The sequence below is a fragment of the Notamacropus eugenii genome, chromosome 2 (genome assembly GCF_028372415.1).
Source record: "Notamacropus eugenii isolate mMacEug1 chromosome 2, mMacEug1.pri_v2, whole genome shotgun sequence".
NCBI classification, from domain to species: domain Eukaryota; kingdom Metazoa; phylum Chordata; class Mammalia; order Diprotodontia; family Macropodidae; genus Notamacropus; species Notamacropus eugenii.
Genome location: NC_092873.1, coordinates 7,000,505 through 7,025,746, shown reverse-complemented (window position 1 = coordinate 7,025,746; position 25,242 = coordinate 7,000,505). Strand labels below are relative to the sequence as shown.

At 36.3% G+C, this 25,242-nt stretch overlaps 1 long non-coding RNA gene across 4 annotated transcripts in view; it reads left to right on the top strand.

The window, feature by feature from the left end:
- The window catches only part of LOC140524310 (uncharacterized), a 34,595-nt gene extending 9,359 nt beyond the window's left edge, over nucleotides 1–25,236 (top strand). For 2 of the 4 annotated variants that reach the window (XR_011973654.1, XR_011973653.1), the window contains exons 4-13: nucleotides 816–968; nucleotides 2,023–4,439; nucleotides 5,935–8,318; nucleotides 9,447–9,584; nucleotides 11,694–11,858; nucleotides 11,994–12,789; nucleotides 18,064–18,210; nucleotides 20,652–20,744; nucleotides 22,618–22,699; nucleotides 25,115–25,236. This is a non-coding gene — a long non-coding RNA (uncharacterized lncRNA). The remainder of the gene's footprint in view (nucleotides 1–815; nucleotides 969–2,022; nucleotides 4,440–5,934; nucleotides 8,319–9,446; nucleotides 9,585–11,693; nucleotides 11,859–11,993; nucleotides 12,790–18,063; nucleotides 18,211–20,651; nucleotides 20,745–22,617; nucleotides 22,700–25,114) is intronic. The other 2 variants (XR_011973656.1, XR_011973657.1) reach the window with 2 other exon arrangements.
- The last annotated feature ends 6 nt before the right edge of the window (nucleotides 25,237–25,242 follow it).

The following is a 25,242-nucleotide window of genomic DNA, read 5'->3' as shown; positions in this document are numbered from 1 at the left end:
ATTCAGGCCATCCGTTGAAATCTCTGTCTTCCTTCAGAAACTTCCACAGGTGTAAAGTCCGGGAAGCTTTCCTGGATTTTGCTCATCTCCCTGATAATCATTTCCCAATAAATTGATTTATTGGTTTCTTTTAAAGGCATACTAAATAAAAACCCTATCAATTCATGTTACAGAGTACCTACTACTACATATATGATAATGTAATCCATCCCAAGGTTTACCAAACTTTGACCTAACAGCCATTTTTTTTCCCTGAAATTTTCAGAAAGGGAAATACTGAACAAATGTTAAATAGAAATGAAAATGATTATATGTAAATGTTCAATTATCCCAGGGATCCCTGAATTCATTGGTCTAGACTCTAGCCCAGGTTCCCTAAAACTGATACAGATTGAACCCGAGTGTCTTTCCCCATCTGGTCTGAGCTACCTAGAGACTTTTTTATTCGTTTCTCAACAAAAACAATCATCACCTTATTGCCAGGATTTGATTGATCCCCACAAGAATGTACACATACGGACCAACTTTGATCACATCCAGTAGCATAAGCTATCCCTCTCTCCTGGAAATTAAACCCATCTTCCAGTTGCCAATAACAATTCCAGTGTATCCTTCCTCAACCTGAAAATGCTTCCAGTATGTATGTCCTTGTGCTTGAGTCCAGATTCAGTGTGTCTGACTGTGGCTGATGATACCGGTTCCGATAGGCAATGGTCTACCTCACTTTAGGCATAAATGGTCCTTGTGAGTATTTGTGAACAAATTTGGGTATCCTGTGTTTCCTTTGAGCTATCTCAATTCAGATTTGTTCACAGAGCACAACAACTTTTGTGATGTGGGCACCCCATGATGAGCAGTCCTGTGCCAGTGTCTCCGATGTCACATAATGAATTCCAGAGTTCTTAAGAGAGACCATGAGAATGTCCTTGCATTGCTTCTTCTAACCACCGTGTGAATGCTTGCCCTTGGTGAGTTCTTCATAAAAGAGTCTTTTTTGCAAGCGTAAGTTTTTCATTCCAACCATATAACCAGCCCATCAGAGTTGGAGAGTTTGAAGGCCTGAAAGTTCAATATCTAGAAAAGACCTCAGTCTGGTTCTTTGGCCTTCTAGATAATCTTCAGAATCATCCTAATACCATTCAAATAGAAGAGATTCCGTTCCCCGGCATGGACCTGCTATAGTGTCCAGGTTTCAGAGGCGTACAAGAGTATAATACCGTTTCTCTCCCATAATATTCTTCGGACCCTCCCAAACACTGAGTTAGGTCAGTCAGTGCCTGTGTCAACCTCATTACCAAGGCTGTGGTGCTAGGTCAGATGATGAAAGAGAAAGACTTCAAAAAGTGCAATCGGATTTAGCAGTGAAGATACCATTGGCAACCTTGGGGTAAGCAGTTTGAGTAGAGTTTTAGGGTCACAGTCAGATAAATGGATTTGAGGTGTGACTGTAAATAACTCTAATATTTAGACGGGAAAAATGAGGGGAGACACTACATAAAAATAACCTGAAAGGATGCCAAATTCAATGAAGATAGGAGAAATTTTAAAAACCCAGAAATTAAACATATATTGGATAGTTTGGTGTTTATATCACCTTCATACGTCATTGTCCTTTATTTTCACTTTTCGAGCCTAGTATAAAGGTCATGTTATAATATCTGAAATGAGAATACATAAACTCTATAAACTGTTATTTGCATTTTAGATTTGTAATGCACATTGAAAGTTAAAAGGTTCATCATCAAGAATTTAGATTAAACTTTGAACTACCTTATCTTCTACTCACATTAAAATCCGTCCTTGGAATCCTAGCTAACTCTGTGGTGCTGGACAAGCCACCTAACAACTGAGAAATGAGTTTGAGTAATGCTTGTCTCACAAAATGGCTGTGAGGATGCCACAAGATAATGTATATAAAGTGTTATGAAAACCTTCATGTGTGAGAGAAATGTTAGCCACTGTTATCTTTTTAAAGTTTTCTGATTTTTTTTGAATTTTCCCCTACTGTTACCTATTTTACAGGACAAAGTGCTGTGCAAATGACTGGGATGACCTCACTTAGTCCTCTGAGACAAAGATAAAGGATGAAGATTTATCTCCCTTAAAGTGTAAGAATATTTTGTTATTGATTGAACAGCTTAGTGTCGATTGCAAAGGTAAGTACAGTTTAAAATTTCGAAACATAATAACTACTAAACAGAAATCAAGGATGTGCGTGTATACAAGAAGATACTACTGCAATCCTATCCCATTCATTCACAGCAAAATAGAGGCAAGCCAATCACTGAAAGGCCTTGGCCAAGGCAAAAGGGATTGTGTTGATTGCAGAGTCATAAATTTTTCAGCCATCTTCTACTTGTGTCAGTTCAAAAAGAAGTATTAAGTACCTATTTTGTGCTAAATAGACAAAGTTTGTATAAGTTATCTCACTGAATATGCAATCTAATAGGGGCTATACCCTACCTAAGTAACTCGAATACCGATATGTATATTCATATAAATATAAGTGCATGTGTACATAAGTAGATATATGTGTACACATGTCCTATATATGTATTTATATATATATATATATTCATACAAATGTATATTTGTGTATATACACATATGCATGAGAAGCACAGTCATAATGCTCTGCGAGTTTCAGTGGGGGAAAGAACACTAACTTTCAAGAAAAAATAACCTCTGTGTGAAGGTAGCATGTGAGTTGAGTTTTAAAGGATAGGTATGAATTCAGTAGCTATAGATCCTGGGAGTATACGGAGGTGAAATGAACCTTTGAACTATGGAAACTGAGTAAAAAGGCAGAAAAGTGACAGGGAAAAATCGAGTTTTTCTGGACATTATTTAGCAGTGAGAATTAAATATGGAAACTTAGGGGATTATAAATTACCCGAGGGCCTAGATTTTGTCTGTTGCCAAGTCATTTAACCTTGAAGCTTCAATTTCTTAATCAAGAAAATATCATACTTCACAGCATTTTTTTTTGGAGGATGTATCTTGTAAGCCTCTAACTGTTGTATTATATAATGTGTGTTATTAATATTTCATGGTAGGGTAAGGTGCACTAATTTTATTTGCTTGGTTGGTGAAAGGAGAACCATTGAAGAGATTGACTTGACTTCAAGTATCAAGATGTCAGGCAGTGATCTCTTTCATGAAAACAATGGTTAAATTACTGAAATCTTCCATAAAATGGCCCAAAATGTCAACAATCTTGTCAGTGTTCTGCCTAATTTTTGTAATTCTTCTGCCAACATGACATATAGTACAGTGTCCTGGACACCATACCAGGAACAGCTAGCTTCAGATTCTGCCTTATACACATACCAATTGTGTCAGTATTAACATGTCCTTTGACTTCTCTGTGCACAGCTTCTTCTTTTGTTTTGAATGTTTCAGCTTATCATTTCTCTTACCATCAGCTTCACTTCCTGCTACAGTCAGTGTGGCTCCATCTAGCAACCGAGTTTTTCTTGTTGCCTCAGTTTTGCTAAACACTGAAATACATGAAGAATTGAAAGTTACCAAGGGAAACCAAATATTCAAATCTGTTGAGTCTGTAACTTGACATAACACACGTTACTACCTCTGGGTTAGGTAACAATTTGGCTCCATGCCTCTCTGAAGAGCAAAGGGGCAGCTCTTTTGCTTAATACTCTGAAGAATTTTTCGCTTTGCTGTTTCAGCTATATTTGTTTCAAGGTACTAGAAGTCTGGCCAATGAATAAATGAAGATTGATATTACCATATGAATCTTGCATGGTTTTTGGTATTATACATCTCTAAAGGAGAAGCCGTGTTTCCACACAACTTTGTAAAATAAAACGCATTTATGATACTTATAAAATCATTCAGTATATTTGAAATATATAGATATTAGGTATATTATCTATTATATTAATCTTATTTGTCCCATCCAGAGTACACATCAGAATATTTTCTTTCCACACATATTTTTCTCATACTGTGAAGAATTCTGAGCTTTCATGTTTTTTTCTGTTAAGTAATTTATCCCTCAGGGATCTTTTTTCATTTTCTTCAATGCTCATAGACAAATAGGTTATTCTGATATGCAATGTGATTTTTTTGACAAAGTAATATTTTGATATATTCTCCGGATTTATGCGTGAATATTATTTTGCCATTGCAAGAGTATTTCAGTTCTGGGAATACTGCTACTGTCTTGCAGATTTTAAAATACTCGTACTTTCATTTTGTGTTTTTGTCTGTATACATCTTATTAAACTTGTGAAACTTGAGGATGCTGTTCTTGGATAGGACTGATCAATACAACGTGAAAAAGGAATTGCCCACTACTCACCAGAAAAGTTAAGAGTTTATAAACCAAGATTCATGGAATTACCAGAAACAGGGCAAAGGATATCTGGGTTCAAGCACCAAAAAGCAGAATGGAACAGAGAACTCCGTTGCCTCAGGTATGAGACTCGAGATTTTAAATAAAGCCTTGGAAGCATTTTTCTTACTGTTGAAGAAAGGTGACAGAGGATTTCAGGTTAGAAGGGCAAAAGGACTACGTCATTAAAGCAGTATTATTTTTGAGCCTTACTTTTTCATTTGTACTCTAGGGATATCAGGAAGAGATGCATTTTTAGTAAAATTTGAAAATTGTAGCAGAATTATTTGTGTTTTATTTTTCAAAATGAAGTAAAAAAAATCAACTCTGAATAATCAATAATAATGGGAAAATGGGTAGAATTTTATATACGTCCCCCTCTACACTTTTCTCCAGTCATGCCAATGTGTCAAAACTCAGGAATAATGAAAAAAATCTGTTGTTCTAGCTAAATAGAATGTATGGAATTTCTTTTCATTGAATACAAAAAAGAAGTTGTACACAAATAAGAATATGACCCATTTTTGATAGAAGTATAATGGCCTCGAGTAGCCTGGATAAAAAATGTGTTCCTCACTGATTTTGATGAAGGCTAGAAGGGGGGGCAGTGAGACCGTTCCCAAGATCATAGTACAAGCGGCAGCTCCCTTCGAATGAATGCAAGGACTCAAGCATTTTTGAACTCAAAGTAAAGATTTACATTTTTCAGCAGGCAAGGGTCCTTAGGGCACCTGCAACCTCATCTGTGTACAGGTAATGTTTCTAGAGCATTTTCTATAGTAAAACATGGGCCAAATAGGCTCTTAAAGGAACATGTAGTTTTGCTACTGTGGAGGTATTTTACCCAGCATTCGTCTGGAAACGAATAAGGGCCACTCCATGGAGGTATGATTTTAGGCCTGAAACATCACTAAGTCAGCTAGTGGTCAGGACTGACCACTGACCGCAGGACTGACTAAGGAATACCGTCCTGCTCTCATGAATATCTTGCTGGAGAAGATAAATGAAAGGTAGTGTACTTATATGCAAGTCTAAGACACATATGATTGGTCAGTGAGTAGTAAATGTCATGATGAAGTACACAACCAGGTCAGCCAGCATACAGCTGTTTAAACTCATGAATTCTATAGTTGGAGCTTGCTATGGTATCAGTAAATGAGAAAATAGTTGTTGCTGGGGCAAGCCGTGTCCTTGGACTGGGGAGGAACTGCCTGAAATAGTGTTTTGAGGCTAAGAACAAATGTTATCTTTGAAGAGAAATGTGATTTTGGAATTGGAGTCCAATCACATCCAGTCAAGCACCCCATCAATTTCTGACATGTCCTGACTTTGTGGGCCTGTGCAGACCAATAAATTCTCAGTGCCACAGGTAATTCAAAAAGGTAAACTTCAAAGGGCAGAGCACGGACCACTCTGCATCAATAGAGGGAGTTTCTTGACAATGAGTTCCCTACATGGATTTAGTTCCCCTGAAATGAACGTTCTTTTTCCTTTAGACATCCAGATGAGTATATTCAAATGGCATTTATTACTTCCTTCCACTGAACTGTCATTGAAAAAAGGCAATTTTTACCTAGGTTTATTCTGAAACAAGAGGAAATGAAGCAAGTGACTGCAGAAATGCTATTTGAAAATATTAGACATCAGTTAAGGAAAAAAGAATGATGATGTAAAAAAGTGGAACTCAACAGAAACTTCAATGCTTTCTCAGAATTCTGGACCTTGAACTGAGAACAGTAGCAAATCATTTGAATCAGGGAAAATGGAATTTAAAAGTCACTATTTCCATCTCTTTTTGTTAAGAATACTTATGGGTTTCCTGGAAATAGGGAGGTGAGTGTTATAGTCTCTTTAATCATAAGAAAGGGATACGATTTTTATATCACACAAGTATAAATTGGTCTCAGGTCATAGAAGAGCTCAGAAAGGATTTTGAAAATCACATAAGAGAAATAGAGGGAAACTGGGAAGAGAAAGGAAAGTAAGGCAAAAAGAATCATACGCAAAATAGGAGTCAAAAATTTCTTAAACGAGACCAAAAGCATCTTGAAGGAAATAACGTGTTAAAAAGAAATGGACTAGACGAAATGTCAAAAGAGGTGGAAAAAATCAATGAGGAGAAGAATGCCTTAAAAAGCAGAATCATCCAAATTTGAAAGGAAATTCAAGAGTTCGTTGAATAAGTGATTCCTTAAAATTAGAATGGAGCAAATCTAAGCTAACGAGTGTATCAGAAATCAAGAAATTACTAAGCAAAACCAAAAGAATATAAAACAGAATATAATCTGAAATATCTAACTGAAAAGGCATCTGACCTGGAAAAATAGATGCAGGAGGGATAATTGAAAAATTCTTCGACTACTTTAAAGACATAATATAAAATGAGTCTCTACATCCATATTTCTAGAAGTTCTAAAGCAGAACTGATATTCTAGATATTCTAGAAACAGAGGATAAAATAGAAATTGAAAGCAGGCACCTATCATCTCCTGGAAGAGATATGAAAAGGAAAACTCCCAGAATGTCATAGCCAACTTCCAGAGTTCCCAGGTCAAGGATAAAATATTGGAAGCAGCCAGAAAGAAATCATCCAAATATTGTGGAACAACAATCCCGATAACATAAGAATTGGGCGCCTGGGTATTAACAAAAGTCAGAGAAGTTGGAATATATTCTAGAGGTCAAAGTAGCAAGGATTAAAACTGAGACTTACTTACCTATCAAAATTGAGTGGGGGAAAATTATATTCAATGATGCAGAGGAATTTAATACATATTTGAGTAAAACAGAGCTCCACAGAATAAGAATCTTGCAAATACAAGACTTAAGAAAAGCATGGAAAGGAAAGTAGGAAAGAGATATCATAAATAACTTATTAAAATGAAACTGTTAACATTCCTATATGGAAAAATATTTGTAACTCATGAGACTTATCTCATTATGATAGCTGGCGGGCACTGGGTGAGCTGAATATCAAAGGATGGTATTGAAATGTAATATAAAAGTTGAGAGAGGAATGTACCGGGAGGAGGAGAAAGGGACAGGTGGAATGGAGTAATTTATCTCACACAAAAGTGGTAAGAGAACGCTTTTACGATGGAAGGGAAGAGGAGGGAGGTGAGAGTGAGAGAGTCAACCTTACCATCATCAGAATTAGCTTAAGGAAGGAATAACATCCACACTCTCTTGGGTATGGACATCTATCTTACCGTACAGGAAAGTAAGGGGAAGGGCATAAGAGGGGGGGATTGACAAAAGGGGAGAAGTTTGGGGGAGGGGGTAATCCAAAGCAAACACTTTGAAGGAGGGACAGGGTGAAATGAGAGACGAGAATAAATGGCAAGTGTGATTGGATGGAGGGAAATATAGCTACTCTTTCACAATATGATTATTTTGGAACTATTTAGTATGACTTCAAATGTCTAACATATATTGAATTGCTTGAATTCTCAATAAAGGTGGGTGGGGAGGGAGGAAGGGAGAGAACTTGGAACACAAAGTTTTGAAAACAAATGTTATAAAATTGTTTTTCCGTGTAAATGGGAAATACAACAGGCAACGCAGTTTACCAAGCTACCTCATCCTAAACAAGACATAAAATAAACAATGTCTTAAATAAATGAGTTATGTTCAATCATTTGTAAATATGCACACATAAATATAAAACAAAAAAAAATTCCTGTATAGTAGCGTTTGAATGTAAAATTACAGTCTAAAAGGCCATGGAAAAGTACAATGGAATTGATACTTTGTGAAGTATTTCTCCCAATACAGAATCAGCATGATGTAATGAATACAATAAGCCTCAAGTCCAGAAAGATCTGGTTTCAAATGTTGACACAGAGTTCATCTTACCTGACTCTGAGCCAGAGGTCTGAAATTGGCCCGAATTTCTCCACAAAACTCAGTCCTGGGGGAATCTATTTGACACCACTGATCTCTCCTCACCTTCCATAAGAATGTAAGTTCCAGAGAAATCCTCTCTTTTTGCAGAGAGTATTTCCTTACCTGAAAATTCTTGGCGAATGAAATTTCAAGATCATTCCGTTTTGCTCTTTCTTACATTACACTTTAGTATACATCCCTCACTATTTCAGAATAGTTCGTTGTTCTCTAGGATCTTTATCTTTTACTTATTTTCTTATTGATTTACGTAAAATTATTCAAGTCTTTCTACATGGGGGAAAGGCAAAGTCTTCATAAGTCAGAGCACTGGATGGAACCTGTTAATCACATGAAATTCAGTAAGAATGAATACAAAATTATATAATTAAATACAAAATAGTTTCATATGCATAAATTGGAAGAAATAGAATTGGACAGCATTTTGTCTGAGAAGATGTTAATCTTAGTCAGTTCTAAACTGAAGCTGAGTTAGTACTGTTATCTGAGAACCCAAAAGCTAGTGTAATTTTGCATCCTATTCAGAGAAGCATAGCTTTCAAAACAGACAAGGTGAAAATCCCTGTGTACTCTGAAGTGAATAGATTTACTTATCCTGATTAATTCATTTGTGACTCTCACAGAATTATGATAAATAGTAAGAACGATGCCTAACAGGAAGACCCTGGGGGTCCATGACTTGTGAAGATCTGTTAAAGGAACTAAAGATATTGATTCTTATGTCTTCAGGATTTTGAAGGACAGTCATTTTGAAGAAAGATGAAGCATTCTGTGCTTCAGACTGAGGATCAGAGCTCGGAGCAATGGATCAGAGTTTCCAAAATGTACATTTTTAGGGTGAATGTCAGGAAAAAATTGTTAACCAACAGAAACATCTTGAAACAGAATGCGCTCACTTGAGACGTGGTGGCCACCCCCACCTGTGAAGACTTCAGGTTGAGGCTTGTAAGAGTTAGGTCCCTAAGAATTGATAAGGCTTGCCTTGGTTACTGACTGAGGTTGCTTTCCATCTTTGAAGTGCTATAATATTTTGGCTTTTCATTTTCGGTAGCCTGCATTTCTTTGAATCTATAAAGCTATTTTCCTTGCTTTTTCACATTCTATATTCCAGTGGAAGGTCAAATGTTGTTGCTGACTTTGGAAGGAAAAAAGATGATTAAAAATTTTCTGAAATTGTTGTCCCCAGGACGAAGAAGAGCTCATCTCAAAGAGACTTTTTTCTGGAGCTGAAAGCCAGAGTTGAACAAGGTGGAATTGTGAATAATCCTCTTGGAAGCAGAAAGAAAAAGAAGTAGCTTCTTCCCAAATCACTGAGATTTCTGAGGTATTCACTTTGATCACTTTCCAACCTAAGTCCGTATTTTAAAAATCAGGATCGTGCTTCTTCATTTTGGGACATATTTGTCATCCTCAGTCCCGTCCATCTGTCTACAGCACACAAGTCGGGACATGGCTGGTTATCAAAATCCGCACACGCTGTTTGTTAAGTTTGGTTGTTCCTTTTTCCTTTTTCATTCAATGGCCATTCCTGAGACCCAACTCTACTTCAACTCAAAAAATTCCTGGATTTCAGTAATGCCTTTGCCTTTTCTGGTCAGAGAAAAGGAGGAGATCATCAGTGTCATTAACCCCTAAATTAGTGGGAGAAAGGAATGCAAAGAGGTAGAAAGTGACACCTCCAAAACAAACCATTTTTATTCCTTGATTAAGTGATTCATCTCTTTGTACTTTTCACGAGAGAGATTAAGGGTTACTATTTATATATGTAGAGAGAGAGAGACCAAATACATATAAATAGAGCAATAATATATAATAATATATAATATGTAATATAATAATATAATATATATACATATATATATACATATATATGTATATACACACACACACATATTATTAATTTGCTGTATTTCACTTTGTTGTCTCATTCATGTTCCATGAAAGAGAAGTAAAAAAATATTTGCCGCAGAAAAACTTTTCTTAGATTCCTGACCTCTGGCTTTATCTGTGACCTGAATTCCTACATTCGTTCTAATTCAATATTGCTCACCATGATAGTAATACATATTCATCAAATTCTAAATTTACAATTTTGCATTTTCATATTTTCTTCAAAAGTTGTTTGAAGGAAATCATTTGTGTTGGTGGCCCCCAGTAATCCTTGGTTAACGGTGCCTTGGAGTGCTGGTTTTAACTCAGCTGAAACCTCCTCATACCCTCCTGCTAGACTCCCAGAAAGGATGTCACAGAATGGAGCTAATAAGCTTTTTGATATAACTCTTTCCACCAGTCCTGAATGGGGAACAATGATCCTGGACCAGTTTTACTATGATAGGAGTGCAATATGCACTTTTTACACTTTGGCCTCAGTAATGCTTTCATCATTCTTTTAAAATATGATGGTGAAGGGTAGGTTACCATCACGAGGAGACCGCACTGCAGATCTCACTTTTTCCATCCCGAAAATGAGAGGTTTTGACTTAACAACTTCTAAAAGTTTTAAATCAGTGTTGCTGTGAAAACGTTACAGCTATCAGCAAAGAGAATTTTCTGAGGACTTCTACTAAGAAATTTATGACTTATCACTTCATTGTTCTGGAGATAATATAATTGTAACAAGACAATGATTCTAAACGTAGGACAAATGCTTGTCTTCAGCTCCTAAGAGGAATTAGCTATTCCAACAGCATCTTTGATTTGGAGTTTGAAGAGATGTGGTTTGAAACACTGCTACTACTACGTACTGAGTGTGACAATGGGCAGGTTATTCAGTAATGTGTCCTACCGTAAATCCTGATGTGTAAAATGGGGAGAATAATATAAATATTTCCTTCATAAGTGTGTTGCAAATTTTAGCCGTGATAATATATTGGAAGAACTTTCTAAAATACCTTAAAAGGCAATGTGGCATGAAGACTTCACACAGGCCTGAAAGGATTTATTAGAAGTGATGATTAGTGATACGAGCAGAACCAGGAAAACTCTGTACACAGAAAAAACCACAGTGTGCCACGAATTTTTCTGGTACACTTAGTAATTCATTGCCATGCAAGTACCTAAAAAATTCTGAATGGCCTTTAGAGGCAAAACGCCTTGCACATCCTGAGACAGAAATACTGAACTGGATCACAGAATGAAGCAGACCATTTTCCTTTGGATTACGTTTTGTTTTATGGTTTCTCCCATTCATTTTAATTGTTCTCTGCAACGTGACAAACAGGAAAATGTGTTTAATAGGAATGTACGTGTAGAACCTATATAAGATTGTACACAGAATCAGGGAGAGAGTGTGTAGAGAGAGGTGATGGAGGAGGAGGAAAGGGAAAACATCTAACCTATATGGAAGTGACTGTAGAACACAGAAAACAAAAAAATAATTTAATATATAAAAAAGGCAATGTGTAAATATTAAATATTTTTATTTTTATTGTAGCGCTTTGACTAAGCAGTTTGGAATAGAATGGATACAGCAAAGGAAATAAAATATGCTGAAAGGCAGCTTCGTGGGACTAGACGTTCACTTCATATCTTCTGATTGATGAAGCACTTTTAAGACCTGTTCTTTATGAAAACTGAGTCTGACAGAAATGTGAAATAGGTGAAACTCCCTTAATTTAATTTTTTCTGAGGAAACTCTGCTTCTTGATATCTTAGCATTTATTTTGAATTACTAAAGAAAATCAGAATACATAATTTTTTTTGAGTAATAATTTTTTCTGTTTGTTATATTTAGATTCCTAATGGCAATGAGAAAGAAAAAAATGTCTGTTGCATAAAAATCTAATCCTACACGACGAAGTTGCCAACCTCAAACTCGAACTAGACACAGTAATAATTAAGGATGAAGAAAAAGAATGTCATTGTATGGAAGATATAAAAGTTTGAAAATAAAAGATTGTGGAGCTTCAAAAGAATTACAACTGAATGAAGAAGTCTTAAGAAAAATTACATTCCAGTGCAGTGGAAAAGTACATGATCTGACGACTGAAAATGCAGTGCTGAACTTTAAATTGGACAATGCAAAGCAGAGACAGACTAGAGAGGGTAATTGCATCATGTAGTTCCCATGTGATTTCTGCTGTTCTCGATCATGAGCAAAGTCAGCCATCAAACTAGCCCACGAACATTCCTTTCAGGGAGAATGAGATGAGTGGCTTTGTTTACAATACAAGCTATCATGACACGCCTAGCTTAAGAGAGAACAATGGTGTCCTTCCTCATGAGCTGTCTAAAGCTGAAAGAAAAACCAGTAGTTTACAGCATGAGCTGTCTGGTGCACGATTGCCTCAGGGAAAAGATACTCATTTGAAAAGCATACAGAGAGAATTAAACCTTGCCCAACAGAAGAAAAGGCACTTCAACACACAAATCAACTGAAAAAGGGGAAACTGAACAAATACGTTATCAAATGGGAATCTATCCAAGAAAGATTAGCAGAAATCCAGAGTGAAAATATGTTGTTTCAGCAACAGCTTGAAGACACCCAAAAGAAAACCATGACTAAAGAAAATTTCTTGAGTGATTCCCAGGTACTGTTCATTGATCTCTTGAATAAAGTTTGTGCTGACGCTGAAAATCAAGTTCTTACGGTAGAATAGAGAAATAAAGTGTTGACCAGTGAATGTATGTACTTAAGAGAGCAAATGTGTACATATGAAAATGCGAAAGCTGAAAGCGAGGTAGGGTTTTAAATATTCAGCTTGGGTAAACATTTAACTTTTTGAAATCAAAGTCAAAATTGTTTTGATGAAGATAATTTAAGCATTTGAATTTTCAGCAGGCACCCAATATTATTAACTATTATTGTCAAAATTTTGAAATGTAAGAAAGAAGAACGAGAAACAATAGAATGATAAAATAATACCATAAGAATGCACAAGTAAGTGTGAATTTAATAATAGTAATGAAATGTAATACAGTAAAATACAGGTAATAAAGTTAATAAAAGTAAATACTTAATATATAAAATTAAAATTTTTATGAAATAAAAATAAATTTTCATAAAGAAAATATTTATGTAGAAATAAAAAAAATAAAAATATGTAAGCATAAAAATAATATTAAAAAATAAAGTGTCAATATCATCTTTTAGATAAGATGACTCACTTTGCTTAAAGAAATTGTATAGTCAATGAAATTTTCTTTTCATTAGTATAGATAGTGTAATCTCTTGTGCATAGATATTGATAAATTGATTATTCTAATTCCTTTCCAAATATTCCATTTTCCTAACGAAATGGAATAAATTATTGGAAATGCTAAAACTTCTGAAGAATCCTACAAAATTTTGCTAGGAATAATGTAGCAATTAAAATCACATATCTCCCTCGAGATACTGGTGAGTATTAGCATTACCCTTTTCATAAGAATTTTAAAATGTTCATCAGTCTGACGAGTTTTTATTCATACTCCTTTGAACTAATTTTAGAAACTTTGAAGAACGAATCATATTTTTAGTGGAATTCCAATGACTAGTCTCTACTTTCCTTTAAAATTTAGGACAGTATTTCTATTAAAACGAATAAAATTATGCACTAAGCATTAATATTTTCTGTTACTAAGCTTATTATTTTTTGTTTTTTGCAGCTGCAACGTCAACCAGTACATATTTACTTTGGGGGGGATTTTTAAAAAAAATTTATTTATTTAGCTTTTAACATTCATTTTCACAAAATTTTGGGTTCCAAATTTTCTCCTCATTTCTCCCCTGCCCCACCCCAAAACACCAAGCACTCTAATTGCCCCTATTACCGATCTGCCCTCTCTTCTAACATCCCTCCCTTCCCTTGTCCCGATCTTCTCTTTTGAACTGTAGGGCCAAATAACTTGCTATACCCCATTAGTAGTATTTCTTATTTCCTAGTAGTAAGAACAATACTTGAGAGTTGTTCCTAAACTTTGACTTCCAACTTCTCTTCATCCCTCCCTCCTCACCCATTCCCTTTGGGAAACAAGCAATTCAATATAGGCCATGTCTGTGTAAGTTTGCAAATGACTTCCATAATGGTCGTGTTGTGTAACACTAACTATATTTCCCTCCATCCTATCCTGCCCGCCATTGCTTCTATTCTCTCTTTGGATGCTGTCCCTCCCCAAGAGTGTTGACTTCAAATTGCTCCCTCCTCCCAATGCTCTCCCTTCCATCATCCCCCCCACCCTGCTTATCTCCTTGTCCCCCTCTTTCCTGTGTTGAAGATCAGTTTTCATACCAAAATGAGTGTGCATTTTATTCCTTCCTTTAGTCGGATTGATGAGAGTAAGCTTCATGTTTTTCTCTCACCTCCCCTCTTTTTCCCTCCACTGAAAAGTCTTTTGCTTGCCTCTTGTATGAGAGATAATTTTCCCCATTCCATTTCTCCCTTTCTCCTCCCAATGTATTTCTCTCTCACCGCTTAATTCCATTTTTTTTAAAGATATGATCCCATCCTCTTCAATTTACTCTGTGCTGTGTGTGTGTGTGTGTGTGTCTGTGGGTGTGTAATCTTACCAACTACTCAGATACTGAAAAGTTTGCAGAGCTATAAATATTGTCTTTCCATGTAGGAATGTAAACATTTCAACTTTAGTAACTCCCATATGACTTCTCTTTGCTGTTTACCTTATCATGCTTCTCTTCGTTCTTGTGTTTGAAAGTCAAATTTTTTTTTCAGCTCTGGTCTTTTCATCAAGTGTACTTGAAAGTCCTCGATTTCATTGAAAGACCATTTTTTCCCCTGAACTAATATACTCAGTTTTGCTGGGTAGGTGATTCTTGGTTTTAGTCCTGGATTCTTTGACTTCTGGATAATCACATTCCATGACCTTCGATCCCTTAATGTAGAAGCTGCTAGATCTTCTGTAATCCTGATTGTATTTCCCCAGTACTTGAATTGTTTCTTTCCAGCTGCTTGAAATATTTTCTCCTTGACCTGGGAACTCTGAAATTTGGCCACAATGTTCCTAGGAGTTTCTCTTTTTGGATCTCTTTCAGGTGGTGATCCGTGGATTCTTTCAATATTTATTTTGCCCTCTGGTTCTGGAATCTCAGGGCAGTTTTCCTTGAAAATTTCATGAGAGATGATGTCTAGGCTCTTTTTATGATCATGGCTTTCAGGTAATCCCAAAATTTTTAAATTGTCTCCCCTGGATCTCTTTTCCAAGTCAGTTGTTTTTCCCATGAGATATTTCACATTATCTTCCATATTTTCATTCTTTTGGTTTTGTTTTGTGATTCCTTGTTTTCTTATAAAGTCATTAGCCTCCATCTGTTCCATTCTAATTTTTAAAGAACTATTTTCTTCAGTGAGCTTTTGGACCTCCTTTTCCATTTAGGTAATTCTGCTTTTTAAAGCGTTCTTCACCTCATTGACGTTTTGAAACTCTTTTGCCAATTAACTTAGGCTATTTTTGAAGGTGTTATTTTGTTCAGCATTTTTTTGGGTCTCCTTTAGCAAGGTGTTGGCCTGCTTTTCATGCTTTTCTTGCATCTCTCTCATCTCTCTTCCCAGGTTTTCCTCCACCTCTTTAACTTGATTTTCATATTCCTTTTTGAGCTTTTCCATGTCCTGAGCCCATTGAATATTTATTTTGGTTGTTTGGGATACAGAAGCCTTGACTTTTACGTCTTTATCTGACGGTAAGCATTGCTTTTCCTCATCCAAATGTATGAGAGGAGATATCTGCTCACCAAGAAAGTAACCTGCTACAGTCTTATTTTTTTTCCCTTTTTTGGGCATTTTCCCAACCAGTTACTTGACTTTTGGGTCCTTTGTCAAGAGTAGGGTATTCTCCGGGAATCTGTGAGATTTCACTTCCTCCAAAGTGGCACAATCAAGCGTGTCCTGGTCTGGATGCAGAGAGGGATTTCTATGCCAAGAATCTTAGCAGATACCTCTCCACTGGCACTTGGCCTCGAGTTCCCAAGTCAGCACTTGGGGCTGATTTTCAGATAGGCTGGATGGCAGGGCCATCATTCAGTGTGAGGCAAAGAGCAGCTAGCCCAGGGCCTCCACCCAGGGCAGAGGCAAGACTCAGCTCTTCAATGGCCCCAGAGGTTTTTACGCTCCAACAAGGGAGCTTCCATAGGGGCTGCTGTGCAAGATCTGTGGCCACTGCCTGCTGTCAGAGCTATGGGAAAGCCGTCTCCCTTCCTGGCCTGCTGATTGAACCCCGTCACTGACCTTTGGTGCCTGTGGGCCAAGGGGTCTGAGGCCTCACTGTTGCAACTGCAGATTCAGCCCCTGAGGTGTCCTCACTAATCTTACTTTTTAATTGTTTGGGCGTCCCTACTAATTTTTTTTTTATCTCAGTATTTTTTATTGTTTTAATAACTATCCTTGCTCAGTGTCCAAAATTGCAGTTTCTGGAATCATTGCCTTTTATTTGTTGAATATGCATTGCCCCTTACAATCTACAAGCAGTTCTCATTCTCTCTGATTCATCATCAATTCAATGGGGAAACACGTCATAAAAAAATTTTTAAATTTTATTTTTAGTATATATGGTCATGAATTTGAATCCAGTCCTTCCATACTACAATTCAGTTTACTTGTATGAATTCAGTTAATTAGGTCAGTTTTATTTTCACAAGTTTTTATTGCCATCTTTCTGCTTTCTCCTTCCTTCAAAAATTTACTAGACGTTATTTAAATTTAGTGTTACAAGGCACTTAATATTATCTAATAAGAGATAAAAAAGATTTGGTTCCTTTTATTTTTTGGTTTCATTTTCTCTTACTCATTGGTGCATTCATATACTTTGCTGTATGGTGAAGTGAAGATGATATTTTGTAGCATATCTCTCTATGCATTTGTGACTGTGTATTTCTGTGCATATTTGGACATATGGATATGTGCATATGAATGAATATACTTATGTATGTAGAAACACTGACCTTGCAATATACTGTGTATACATAAGTGGAAAACTACCCTATTTTTATTGTTTCCATTTTCTCTGCCCATTGGCTACAGCCAGACGTGTAATTCCTATTCTAATGGATAAGAGAATTGCTTTGAAGGCTTGGCAAAGAGAGTTGAACATGTGAAAGGTAGTTAACAACGATATATGTTGCGGTTTTGGCTGCGAGCAAACTAAAACATACTTGTCAAGTCCTTTTACTAAGCCTGATAAGGATATCAGCGCCTATGTTCATTCTCCAGGTGAAACTCCGAGAGGAACGAAAATTCATCCCTTTCTTATGCATGTCTTCTTCATTGTAAAGGCAGGAGCAGAGAAAGAAAGTAGTTCACGTTTCTGAAAAAGGGAAGGGGAAACCCCTAATGTTTCTATCAAATATAAAAACTATTGATTATACCCACTCCATTACATCCCCTTCCATGTCAATTTCAGATAAAAGGGTTTAGTCCCTAGGTAACTTTGGAGGTCTTTTAATTTTTCTCTGAAAGAGGTAATGGGGAAATCAGGTTGAATGCATTGCTTAATGGGGAGTACACTGAGCAAGAAGAAGACAGCATTTGATCCATGCTGAGTGGAGGTGAAGTTGTATAGTTAATTGAGCTTTGTAGTCTCAGGAGCCAAGTTCCAATCCTTTTCTCTCTCAATGACTGCCTTTAGGACCGTGAGTAATTCAATTAACTTTTTTGGCCTTCAGTTTTCATGTTGGCAAAATGAGGTGCTTGTATTAAATAGTCCTTAAGATATCTCTAGCTCTAAATCTATGGTAATTATGAATATATAAATGAAGTTAAGTTGAATGAGAAAATATTAATTTCTGTTCATTTTAAAAGTGTATTCGTTTTTTTATGAGCTAATATCATGTCATGGAATCATGAACAGAAATAATTTGGAAATATTTCACTCAGGTTACAGTAAGAAAGCTTCAAGAAGAACTTGCTGATTCTTTGTGATATCAGTCCATGACAGTAGTTTCACAAGTTGCATCATTTTATCGAACTGATTTTGAAAATAAGAAAAAACTACAGAAGAAATTAGATCAAAGGAAAAGTAATGTATGTATGCATAAAATCTGTAATTTCTCACTGGTTAATGGAAAGTGTGTTGAGGGTGCTATTTCCTTTATTTCATCAATATTATAAATTTTCTGAACACTATGCCTGTCATTTACACTCACATAAAGCCAGACATAAAAACTCCATCACCTGTACACTTGAATTTTAATATATTAAATTAAATTGATATTTAATATTTTTTTTTATTTTTCATTTGTAACATATTTCATATCACATAAAACAATTCCCACCTTTGGTCGGGTGATGTCTCTTTTAAAGTGTTCACAATGTAGACCACAATGTAATTTTTTTTAGCGGTATTCAACTGAGATAGTAATGATAACTATGTATGCTTATGAAAGCCCTTGTTCTAATTGTCTCCACATTCCTACTAAGAAGTAGACGACCTTAGCTTACTGTTGTTGTTCTAAACTCCTAAGCCTAATAGCTTAATTTTAGACTTGACCTTGGATGTTCCCCTACCAACAAGCTATAATTTAATTGATCTCGTATTAGGCTTACCACCCTTTTGACTAGAGGAAATTGCCACTAAGTGTTAGGACATTGCAGCGAAAAACAAATCTCCCCAAATTCCTGTCAGTTTCAGGCAGGAATAGATTGTCAACTTGCATTCACTGAGGCTTCGAGTCTGATAGATATCAGTGGGGAAATTGAGTCAGGAGAATCCTACCTCAGCCCAGGCTGTACAGCCGCTCTCCCACCCTTCCCATGAGATCACCTTTTTCAATTCCTATACAGGTTTAATGGCATCATGGATTGGAGGCTCAGATTACTATTTTGCTATCCATATATGGAGTTAGATTCAGAAGAACAGTCACTTAGTAGTCTCATAGCATCTTCCAATAGCAAGTTGCAATGACCACGGTTTCAGTTATGACTATAATTTCACATTGGCTAAGGCACATCTTTTGAGAGAAGTCTTAAGTGACTTCCATGCCGTTCTATACCTGTTTTAGTTTCCACTTAAATAATAATCATAAAAACAAATTTACCAATCAAACCTTAACCTTTCCATCAATGCCAATTTTACCCCAGGTTACCTGACTCTAGGAGGTTTAGAACAAAATTCATTTCCCCAATCTAACGATGTCTCTGATGTAGTCTCAGTAATTAATTCTGTCAATTGTTTTAATGTTAAGTGCTTTAACATCACTTTGTAACATGTCCAATTATTCTCCCTATCTCTCCCGTCCCCACACGAACTAATTCCCTGCATTCTGATTACCCCTTCACTCGATGAGCTCTCCCTTCCATCACACCACACCCTTCCCTTTTCCCCATCTTCTGTCTTATTTTTTAGGGCAAGATAAATTTCTGTACCTCACTACCTGTGTTACTTGTTTATGGGTTATATGCAATAATAATTATCAGCATTCCTTTCTACTGCTTTGAATTCAACCTTCCTTCCCTCCCTCACTCTTTCTCTCCCTCCCTTCCTCCCTACTCCTCCCCTTGAGAAGGCAAATAATGTAATACAGACTAAATACAGGTCGTTTTGAAGAAGACTTCTGTAATGATCATGTTTTCTGATACTAAGTATATTTCCCTGTATCCTGTTCTATTCCCCGTTATGTTTTATTCCTTCATTTAACCTTCCTCCTTCCCAAAAGTGTTTATATCTAGTTATTCCCTTCTTCCATTTGCCCTCACTTCTATCATTCCCCTCACCCCTCTTGTTGTCTCCTCCCCTACATTCCTCTAGTATAATAGAGACTTTTATACCAAATTGAGTGAGCATTTAATTTCCTCCTTTAGATGAATGTAGAGAGAGTAGCATCACTTACCCCCTGTCCTCTTCTCCCTTTTCTCCTCCATTGAACAAGATTTTTCTTTATCTCTTGATGAGTTATAGCCTGTCCCATTGCATTTCTCCCTTTCTCCTCCCAGTATTTTACTCCCTCACACTTTAGGTTTTTTATATATATTTTTTGTAGATATCCTCTCTTCTGATTCAACACAGCCTGTACTCTTTGTCAATGTGTGTGTGTGTGTGTGTGTGTGTGCATGTGTATACAATCCTTCCACCTACCCAAACACTGAGAATAGTCTCAAGAGTTATAAATATTTTCTTTCAAAGTAGGAAGATATACAGTTCAGCTTTAGAAAGTTTTCTATGACTTTTCTTTCCTGTTTATCTTTTCAAGCTTCTCCTGATTTTTGTGTCTGAAAGTCAAATTTTCTATACAAGTCAAGTCTTTTCAACATGAATGCTGCAAAGTCCTCTATATCACTGAATGACCATTTGTTCTCCTGAAGTATTGTACTCAGTTTTGCTGGGTAGCTCATTCCTGGTTTTAATCGCATTTCCTTTGACTTCTTGAATATGCTTTCCCTAGCCCTTTCATCCCTTAATGATGAAGCTAACACATCCTGTGTTATCCTGATTGTATTTCCACAACACTCGAATTCTTTCTTTCTAGCTGATTGCTGAATTTCCTACTTGACCTTGGAACTCTGAAATTTGGCCACGATATTCCTAGGAGTTTGTCTTCTCGGGTGTTTTTCTGGAGGTGGTAAGTGGATTCTTTCAATGTTTATTTTGGCCTCTCGTTCTAGAATATCAGCACTGTTTTCCTCAATAATTTCATGGAAGATAATGTCTAGGCTCCTTTTTTGATCATGGCTTTCAAGTTGTCCCATAATTTTTATATCGTCTTCCCAGGATCTATTTTCCAGGTCATTTGTGTTTCCATTGAGGTGTTTCAAATTATCTTGTATTTTTTCAAACTCTTTTTTGTTTGTTTTCTAACTGCTCGGTTTATCTTACACTCATTCGTTTCCCTGAACTCAGTTCTCTGTTTCAGAGAACTGTTTTGCTCACTGAGCTTTTGAACCTTCTCCTTCTTTTGCCTAATTCAACTTTTTATTGCCTCCTTCTCCTCCCTGGCTTTTTGGACCTCTTTTTCCAATCGAGTCAGTCTCTTTACAAAGGTTTTATTTTCCTCAGCATTTTTGTGATTGTCTTTGAACCAGGTGCTACCTTGCTTTTCGAGTTTTTCCATTGCCTGAGTCTACTTTAAGTTCAGTTTGGAGGCCCTGGAGGCAGAGGTCTTAACTTCCTGTGACAGTAAGTCTTGTTCTTTCTTGTCTGAAAGGATGGGAGGAGACAGCTGGTCACCAAGAATGTAACCTTTGATGGTCTTACATTTGTTCCCTTTTTGGGGCACTTTCACAGCCATTTACTCTCACTCAGGGATGACGTTTAGATCAGCTGCTCCCTACTGCCAGAGGCTTTCAGTTGAGCTTCTTGAACAATGGACCCAGGTTACTTCCCACCCTCTGTGGCTTCCCGTGTCTGCTCCTGGCCTCTGCCATCACTTTGGGCTATTGCTGAAGAAATCCCTTTATCTCTCCCCAGCTGGGAAATCGCTCCCCCATTGACTTTGGGTGATTTCTGTGTTGCTTGTGGGTTGAAGTAAGTGGGATCCTCCCTGTTAGGAGCTCTTCCCAGAGGTCTGTTCAGGTCCTCTTCCTCCCAGTGCCACATGGCCAGGGTTGAGCTCTGCTCTGCTCAGGGTCCTATGAGAGAGACCTTTCCTGTAAGATAGACCTTTCCTGTAAGCCTGCAGGTTGCCTTTGACTGGAAACCTCTTTCGCTCTGTTGCTCTGGGGCTTCTGTTGCTCTACACTTTGTGGAGAGACCTTTTTACCGTTATTTTGTGGGCTGTGGGGGAAGTGCTAAAGTATATGCATCTTCCTACTCCTCCATCCTGGCCCCACCCAATATTTAATCATTTCATAGCATTCACTGTTTATGTATTTGACAATTTTGTTTATCTAGCCTTACACAAAGAATCAGGTATTTTTCCAACTGCCAATAATAAGTAAATCATTTCTATCATACTTCATATTTAGAAGGACCTTTACATTTATTTCCTGATTTATTCCCCCAAACAGCACTGTGAAGTAGAAATTATTTGTCTCCTTCTCTTCGAACTACTCCTTGAATAAAAGCAAAATGTCATTTCGTCAAAATTTGTAAATACGTAAAATACACAAGCAAAATGCCATTGAGAATGAAAGTAATTAGGTGGAGAATCTCATTATTATCTTCTACCTTAATCAAACTGACCTCACCATGCTGATTTCCAGCTCCATACCTTCATCACCCTCTTCTTCTCACTCAGTAACACTTCCCTATTTAGTATACCTATCCAAAACCTATCTACTCTTCACTTCAAGGTGACTTTGAATTACAAAAGTATGATTCTTTTGCCATAACGCTTTTTGAACTTTTCATACCTATTGAATTCCTAATCTCCTGAATTCCACTTAGATTTGGACAAACCATAATTTAGTGGTTAACTTTATACTGATTGCCTTATGGTGTTCACATCTGTTAACAAATTATCATGTCCTGATTCTAAGTCTTTCTTTTCCAACTAGATTGTGGTTCCTTGAGGACAAGAATTATTTATTCTTCATTTACTCAATAGAGCTTCCTTTTCCCAAAGTGTTGGCAGTATAAGTAAGTGTTATTACTGTAGTAGTACAAGAAGTTGTAGTAGTTGTTCTAGCAGTAGTAGCACGAGTAGTAGAAGAGGAAGAACAAGGAAAGTAAATGTTTATTTGTTGATTTTACCATGAATTGAAAGTTTACGTAACATTAAATTTGTTCTAAGGCAATAGTTGGCATTTTTTGTTTTTCTAGTCTTATTTTTTATGCATTTTCAATTTCCCAGAGACCCAGTGGCAAAATAGAAATTCAGTATAAAATTATTTCATTCTCAACATTTTTAGTATTAGAAATTGTTACGATGAATGTGAAGTTAATCATAGAATAGCATGGCAGTCAAATTCTCACAACCTGCTCCCTTTATTACTATCAAATACCTTTCTCCATAATCAGTTGCTTTCCCACAGTTACGTGTCATTATGTAGTAGGCTATTTATCATGATACCAGCCCAAAAGTATAGAAATAGATATTTCTGATAACCTTCAAAACACAGTTTCAACCTAGTACCCATCATACGTGGAAAACTAAGCAAAATCTATGCCAAAGCAGTCAAAAATAGAACTTTGGATGGTGAGAGTTTGCAGAGATACATTGGGGGAATTTTGTATAGAAATTTGGACCTAGACTTACAAAGATCTGCCCTCATATATGGTCTCAGGTGCTATCCGTGCAATCCTAGGCAAGTCACTTAATCTTTTTCAGTTTCCACAACCATAAAATGGGGAATATGATTGCACCTACCTCCCAGGAAGTTTGTGAGAATTAAAGGAGATAATAATTGTAAATCTCCTAACTTTATGGCCTTTATACTTGGCACATATTAGACAGTTATTAAATATTAGTTTCTGTGCTAAAGAAAGATAAAACAGCTGTGAATTATATAGAAATTATTACTGCCTGCCACATTTTGATAAGCACCTCCTAATATTGCAGAAGAGTTCTCTCAACCTGGTTGATATAAGTATATCTGTATTAACTAAGAAATTATTGTGAGATCCAATTTACTTCTTAAAAAAATTCTTCTATTTTGCATTTGTATGCTTGAGAAATTTTTCTTGGTTTCAGAGATCAGTACTGGAATGAAATATTTTTGTTTCTGTACTAACTCCCCTATCACAGGTCGTCTTCATTTCCCTCACATTCCTTTTGGAACACATAGGTGAAAATATTCACCTTCAAATGCTTTTGGTTTCAGGCTGCAGTCGAGAAAGTAGGCATGGACTGAGCTCTCGAAGGTATAGCAAGGAAGCAACAATTTAGAGTCCATCTCTGACAACATGAAATTGGTCATTTAATTCACATTCAGGGGAAAGTGGCACCATTTCTTGTCTAATTTTCCTGATGATGAAAGTGTTCACTATGTAAGACTTCAGTGAAATGATAGTTACTTTCTTGAACAAAACTTATTTCATCAACCAGTGACTGTTAATTATGTGAATAGTACTATGATAGGTTCTGAACAGGTTACAAAGACTTGGTGTAAGACATGGCCTGTTGCCTTGAAGAATTTTCAATCTCACTGGGAAGCCAATACAAAATAGAGGAATTTCATTTATTATACAAGGTAGAACTTAAAGAAGTATTAAATAAATGCTATACCTGTAAGTATTTATATAAAGGAGAGATCACTATAGTTGGAGATTCGCGCAGGTGGTGTTGATCCATTACTGGGTTCCCAACACCAATAATATTCCGTATAAATTTGCTAAGTTAGTACCTCTGCTGGAAGTACAATTGCCAAGTACCTACATTATATATGTATATATGTATATATCTGTATATATCTATACACACATGCATATATATAAGCATATGTGTATATATGTATATCTGTTCCTGTATATATATATATATATATATATATGTATATATATATGTATATGTGTTCCTGTATATATATATATATATATATATATATATATATGTATATATATATATATATATATATATGTATATATATGTACACAGAAAAATATGCATGTGTACATACACAAATTTGTTCAAAATCTGCGTCTGAGTGTGACTTTTACCAGATTTTGAGTCCTAGCTCAGTCCATTGCCATCCAGATGATTTTCAACAAATGGCTTCCTGTTTCAGGCCTCTGATTCCTCATTTATTCCATGATGTGCTGACTCATCGCTAGTATCCCTTTCTGCTTTCACAATCTATAGTTCTAAAAGAGTAAACTGCACTTCTGTTACACACCTAGCAATGGATATGAATTGGACTGAATAGTTGTTGAGGATCCCTTACAATTTTGAAATGATATCCTTATTCCCTTTCGTTTTCAGTAGCCTCCTTTTCTTAGAATTTTTATCTCTTTTCCATCCTTTTTCACATTCTATATTCCAGTTAAAGTTAAAATGTCTCTGCAGAATTCTGAAGAAAAAAGTGATGAAAAACTTTACAATATTGTTCTCCCCAGGTTGAAGAAGAGCAAAATGACACTCAAAGACAAAGGCAGGGTCTGAGTGTCAGTTCTTTGCAAGATGGAATTCTGAATAAACCTCCATGAATGAACAAAGAAATAGAAGCTACTACTTCCAAAATGAC